The following is a 6,384-nucleotide window of genomic DNA, read 5'->3' on the forward strand; positions in this document are numbered from 1 at the left end:
GGGAGAGTCAAGCAAACGATCTGCACGAATGTGCACAAAGCCAACATCGGGTCACAACTTAGCATTTTCTGATACGGGCTCGTTCGCTCGGAAGCACCCTCACCCGAACGACCCGCTCGAACGAGTTCAAACGGATGCCCTCAAATGACCCACCCGAACGATTTTGCATGGGCGCTCGCACGACTAAAATGAAGCGACAAGGGAGAGTCGGGCAAACGAGCTGCACGAAGATGCACAAAGCCAAGCTTAGGTCACAACTTAACATTTTTTGATACGGGCTCGTTCACCCAAGCACGCCCTCGCCCAAACGACCCGCCCGAACGAGTTCACACGGACGCCCTCAAATGACCCGCCTGAACGATTTTTCATCAGCGCCCGCACGACCGAAATGAAGCGACAAGGGAGAGCTGGGCAAATGAGCTGCACGATTGTGCACAAATCCAACCTCGGGTCACAACTTAGCATTTTTTGATACAGGCTTGTTCGCCCGGGCGCGCCCTCGCTCGAACGAGTTCACACGGACGCCCTCGAATGACCCACCTGAACGAGTTGACACGGACACCCTCGCCTGACCCACTCGAACGAGTTTGCATGTACGCCCTCGCCCGACCTGCCCGAATGGGTTTGCACGGACGTCGTTGCCCGACCCGCCCAAACGAGTTTGCATGGACGCCCTCGCCCGACCCACCTGAACGGGTTTGCACGGATGCCCTCGCCCGACCCACCCAAACAACCCGCCCAAACGGGTTTGCACGGATGCCCTCGCCCGACCCACCCGAACGAGTTTACACAGGCACCCTCAAACGACCCGCCCGAGCAAGTTTACATGGAAAATGACCCTCCCGAACAAGTTTTTACATGGCAAATGACCCACTCGAACGAGTTTACATGGGCTCCGACACACAAACAAAACGAAGTCACAAGGGAGATTTGGGAAAAAGGGCAGCACGATCGTGCACAAAGCCCACCCCCGATCACAACTTAGCATTTTTTATACAACCACGTGTGCCTGGGGCACCGTCACACAACATGACCCGACCTGACCTGACCCGTTTGCACGGGCACCCGCACACAACACGTCCCGACCTGCCTGAACAAAATTTGGGGTTTCCATGGGTGCATGACCCGAACGAAATTTTGGGGTTTCCGTGGGCGCATGACCCGAACGAAGGCACGAGGGAGCATCAAGAAAATGGGCCACACGAACATGCAGAAGACACACAGGCGGTCACGACTTAGTATTTTTGGAATGGCCACGTGTGCCCGGGCAGCCACATACTGCACGACACGGCCCGACCGGCCTTGTGCAAGCCAACCCAACCCACCCGAACGCATTTGCACGAGCACCCACACACAACACGACACAACCCAGACCGAAAAAAATTTAGGGTTTCCTTGTATGCACAACCCTAACGAAATTTGGGGTTTCCATGGGTGCGCGACCCAAACGAAGGCACAAAGCAGTGTCGAGAAAACAGGGCACATGAACGTGTAGAAGGCACACGGGGGGTCATGACTTAGCATTTTTGGCACTGCCACATGCTCTCCTGAATCTTCATGTTCTCGGCCTTCATCGAAACCCAGTTAGAACCCCATCGACTCATCTGTTCCAACTCCTTGTACCGGAAAGCTTCAACTGCACCATGGCTAGACTCACCAATCATAAGTTTATCTACCATTTTTGCCTTTTCATCCTTCTCCATGTTCACCAAGTCCCTGCAACCTGAACCAACCCTTGTTCCACTTGTGTTAAACGGTTTCCTTCACCTGCAAGTACCCTTTCCACTGTCATGAGAAACCCTGCTCACCAGCTTCAAACCGAAGTCTTGTTCTCACCTGTCAAGTGTGTACCAGCTTCAATGCTTCAACACCTTAACCTTTTCACAAGCTTCAAACTAGTCACGAGCAACCCTGCTCTAACACCAACTCCAATCGAGCTCTGATACCACATGTCACGCCCCTACACCTGCGGTAGTCTTCCAACTGCTTATAGTGAGGTTCGGCACCACCTAATGCTTTCTTTTCACCAATACTAACATTCATGGACTACGCCTAATTCACTTGTCCTTACTTAGTTTGTGTTTCACAACCAAGTAAAATTACATTTATCCTTTATACCAATGAACACCCATACTCATTCATTATCCATAGAAATTATAAAAAACAATAACAATTTCACAGTATAAAGGGGAGGGGCAGCTCCCGAACAAGTTTGCCCGACCATATATATTATTCAATCTTTCTTCATAATAATATAATCATCACAATTAATGCTTGGCAAGCTCCAAACCAATACTTAGCTTCTTTTATAATATAGGCAAATCAGCCTTTTACAATAACCATGTGCATGTCTTGCACAAAGGATGGGTGCTCACCCGAGTCACCAAGACATCCCTGTCAATCCCGACACAAAACTGTGATAAAGACAACCCTAGGCACACCTTTCCCAACCCACAACCAGCTCCAAGTCACATTCAAAACTGCGCCCTCAAGACATGCGCATGAGCTATGCGCACTCCTCCAAATCTGCGCACTTTTCCTTGTCTCCTTGAGCTTGTGCGAATTGTCCTTGATCAAACTTGCTCCAAATGAATCCCAACGCATGCCAATATATATGCATTCTATCATGTCTTCACTGTGGGTGGTGGCACTCCAGCCGATAGCCAAAACAACCTTAACACACCCCAGCGTGTGCCCTTCTACATGTCCGCCTGCCCACATGCTCCTCCACGCATAATGGGTTATACATACTCCATCGTTCCATCGCATTTCCTAAGTGTTGTAAAACGTCCACGGTTTCGTCACACATTCTCCGCATCTCTGTCGCATCATGTGCCTGCAACCGCCCATGCGCCCACACCCGCTCGTGTGCCCACACCCGCCCGTGCGCCCGCCCGCGTGCTCGTCATGCACGCCGACTCGCCTAGCGTCCAACCGCGGTCATGCCTGGAGGCCTTACAGGGCAGGTCGGGCGAGGTCGTCCGTACAAAAATGTTCGGGTGGGTCGGGCAAGGGCGTTTGTGCAAACCCGTTTGGGTGGGTCGGGCGAGGGCGTCCGTGCAAACCCATTCAGGTGGGTCGGGCGAGGGCATCCATGCAAACTCGTTCGGGCAGGTCAGGCGAGGGCGTCCGTGCAAACCCGTTCGGGCGAGTCAGATATGGGCGTCCGTGCAAACTCATTCGGGCGGGTTGGGCGAGGGCATTTGCGTCAACTCGTTCGGGCGGGTCATTCGAGGGAATTCATGTGAACTCGTTCGGGCGGGTCGTTTGGGCGAGGGCACGTGTAGGCGCGCATAGGTGAATGAGCCAGTATCAAAAAATTCTAAGTTGTGACTCGAGGTTGGCTTTGTGCACGTTCGTGCAGATCGTTTGCCCGGCGTTCCCTTGTCGCTTCGTTTTGGTCGTGCGGGCACCCATGAAATTTTTTTCAGGCAGGTCGTTTGAGGGCGTCCGTGTGAACTCGTTTGGGTGGGTCGTTTGAGGGCATCCGTGTGAACTCGTTCGGGCGAGGGTGCGCCTAGGAAAACGAGCCCATATCAAAAAATGCTAAGTTGTTACCTGAGGTTGGCTTTGTGCATGTTAATGCAGCTCATTTGCCCACCTCTCCCTTGTCGCTTCATTTTGGTCGTTCGGGCGCCCAAGCAAAATCGTTCGAGCGGGTCATTTGAGGGTGTCCATGTGAACTCGTTTGAGCGGGTCATTCAGGCAAGGGTGCGCCCGAGCGAATGAGCTGTATCAAAAAATGCTAAGTTGTGACCCGAGGTTGGCTTTGTGTACGGTCATGCAGCTCGTTTGCCTGGCTCTCCCTTGTCGCTTCTTTTCGATCATTTGAGCGCCCACGCAAAATCGTTCGGGCGGGTCGTTTGAGGGCGTCCGAGCAAACTCGTTCAGGTGGGTCGTTCGGGCAAGGGCACGCCCGGGTGAATGAGCCCGTACCAAAAATGCTAAGTTGTTACCCGAGGTTGGCTTTGTGCATGTTTGTGCAGCTCGTTTGCCTGACTCTACCTTGTCGCTTTGTTTCGGTCGTTCGGGTGCCCATGCAAAATCATTCGGGTGGGTCGTTTGAGGGCATCCGTGTGAACTCATTCGGCTGGGTCGTTCGGGCGAGGGCGCGCCCATCTCTGCACACTGTTAACCCCCATGTCTGAACTAGTTGGGTGATCAGTCCAACTGTCACGCCCAAACCATGAGAATGCACATCCTCATGCCACCATCAGTCGTTTCTCAGAACATCCTGCCACATCCTCAACTCGATCAAGAATCCATCTCCATGTAAGTATAAGCGATGCTCAGGTTCATGAAGTAGTCCTCATCTCATCTACAACATGCTGCCCATGATGTTTGGCATTAATGTGCTACATGAAATCAGCCACATCTAGCCCAACATCATCCATATGTGTGTCTCCTCCATATGAAGAGACCATCTCATCAAACCAGCTCTCAATGTGTCACATCCAAGTCCATGAAGCATCCTCCATCATATCTGCAATGTGCCATCCCTAAAGTTAGCCATAGAAACAAGTATGCACCTATCTCATCTATCCATGTGTTGCCCATGATCATAGATCAATCAGCTCCCATGTGTCAAAGGTGGTTGAGTCTCGGCTCAACCCATGCCCAAGTGTTGCTGCCAAGGCATCATCATCGTCGTGACTCCATCACTCCAAGGTGTCTCATATCGATCCTCCACATCAAGTCACTCTTTCAAACCATTCCCATACATGTACTCGAAAGTATGCACCCCATCCTGCATCAAAGTCTCTGACCTCAGCTCCTCAATGCATCAGATCCTCCAAGTCCACCATATATGAAGTCCCTAAAAGTCACAACAATCTCATGTCATCATGAGCTCCATAAGTCATCCCCAACCAACATCCTATCAAGCATACAAGTCTAGGCCCAAAGGTCTCTCCAAGATGCCTCAGCTCTCCATGTAGTAGGAATGCTCCATAGTCTACTCACAACTCCATCCAAGTCCATGGCCTTGTTGTACAAGAGTGCACAACCTCTCCATCGGCTCATAAGTAAAACATCTCCATGTCACATCAGCAAATCCATCTGCACAACATCCCTGCCTTGGCACTCCTCATCGAATGTCCATAAGTGACACCTCTACAAGTGCTCCCGCGTAATGTCCCTGCATAAGACTGCCATGCTCCAACCTAATGTCCATGACTAAGCTGTCCATGTAGTCCAACCAAGTAGACCCATCACAACAATCGGTCATCCTCATCCAAGTCTGTAATCTTCGGTCTAGTGAACTCGGTCACCCAACCATGTCAACATCATCATGAGTCCCTTTCATCATGGCTCCCCCACTAAAGGTTCCTCCATGACTACCTCTTGGTCTCGGCCATGAGAAGTCCACCCAAGTATCATCGTACCTCAAGAGTGTGCCCTTCAATCTGTCCATGAGCCATGCCAGGCACTTAGCCAAAGTGGCTAAAACATGACCCTCTCCTCCACAACGATCATCATGTTCCACCGTTGTCACAGGCCTTTGCACCTTACATCATAAGGTCACAAACAACCCCAACAAGTCCTACAACAATCAACAATCCTTGCCTCTCCATACAAGGTCTCATCATAGTCATCCATGGTAAGATGCTCCCTAGCATCGGCAAACTACTTTTGCCCTTCCCTGCATACGATCCATCTACCAAATGCTCAAGTGAAACACAAGTATCAATACTTACTTCATCATCATCATGAGGCTTCTCCATATGAGTATCCTCATTCATCCATGTCTACAAACTGTATGATCCTGGTCCAACTTGATCAATCTCAAGCTCATCCTCCATCGTTATCATATCTGCAACATCTTCAACTATCGCCGCTTCCTCTTCCTTGATAGCACAATCTGCAACTTCATCTTGCTCCATTGTCCAACCAAGTTGAAGAAGTTCATCTTCAACATTCTTTTCCAAGACTTCAAGTTCCGCTCAAATCCGGGGATTCTCTTCTTTCAACCTCTTCAACCTGTATAAGGTAAGCAAGAGCTTCCCTTTGCATTCTTCCAAACTTGCCATGCCTTGTCATTCAGCTTGGCCCAAGCACTAAGCTTCACCCCTCCTAAACCTGTTTCATTCACCAGCTTCACCAAGTTCCCTGCAAGCATGAACCGGCCCTTGTTCCACTTGTATGTGAAACCAACTTCCTTCACCTGCAAGTACCTGCTTCCACTATCACCAACTGTCAAGTGCATCCACACTTGCACTTCATCACGTACCAGCTTTGATACCACTTGTCACGCCCCTACACCTGCAGTAGTCTTTCAACTGCTTATAGCGAGGTGCGGCACCACCGAACACTTTCTTTTCACCAATACTTATGTTTGTGGACTATGCCTAATTCAATTTCTCCTACTTAGTTTGTGTTTCGCAA

This window comes from Pinus tabuliformis, chromosome 2_2 (assembly GCF_031772625.1).
Source record: "Pinus tabuliformis cultivar Carrire ecotype Pingquan chromosome 2_2, CPIR1, whole genome shotgun sequence".
Lineage (NCBI taxonomy): Eukaryota > Viridiplantae > Streptophyta > Pinopsida > Pinales > Pinaceae > Pinus > Pinus tabuliformis.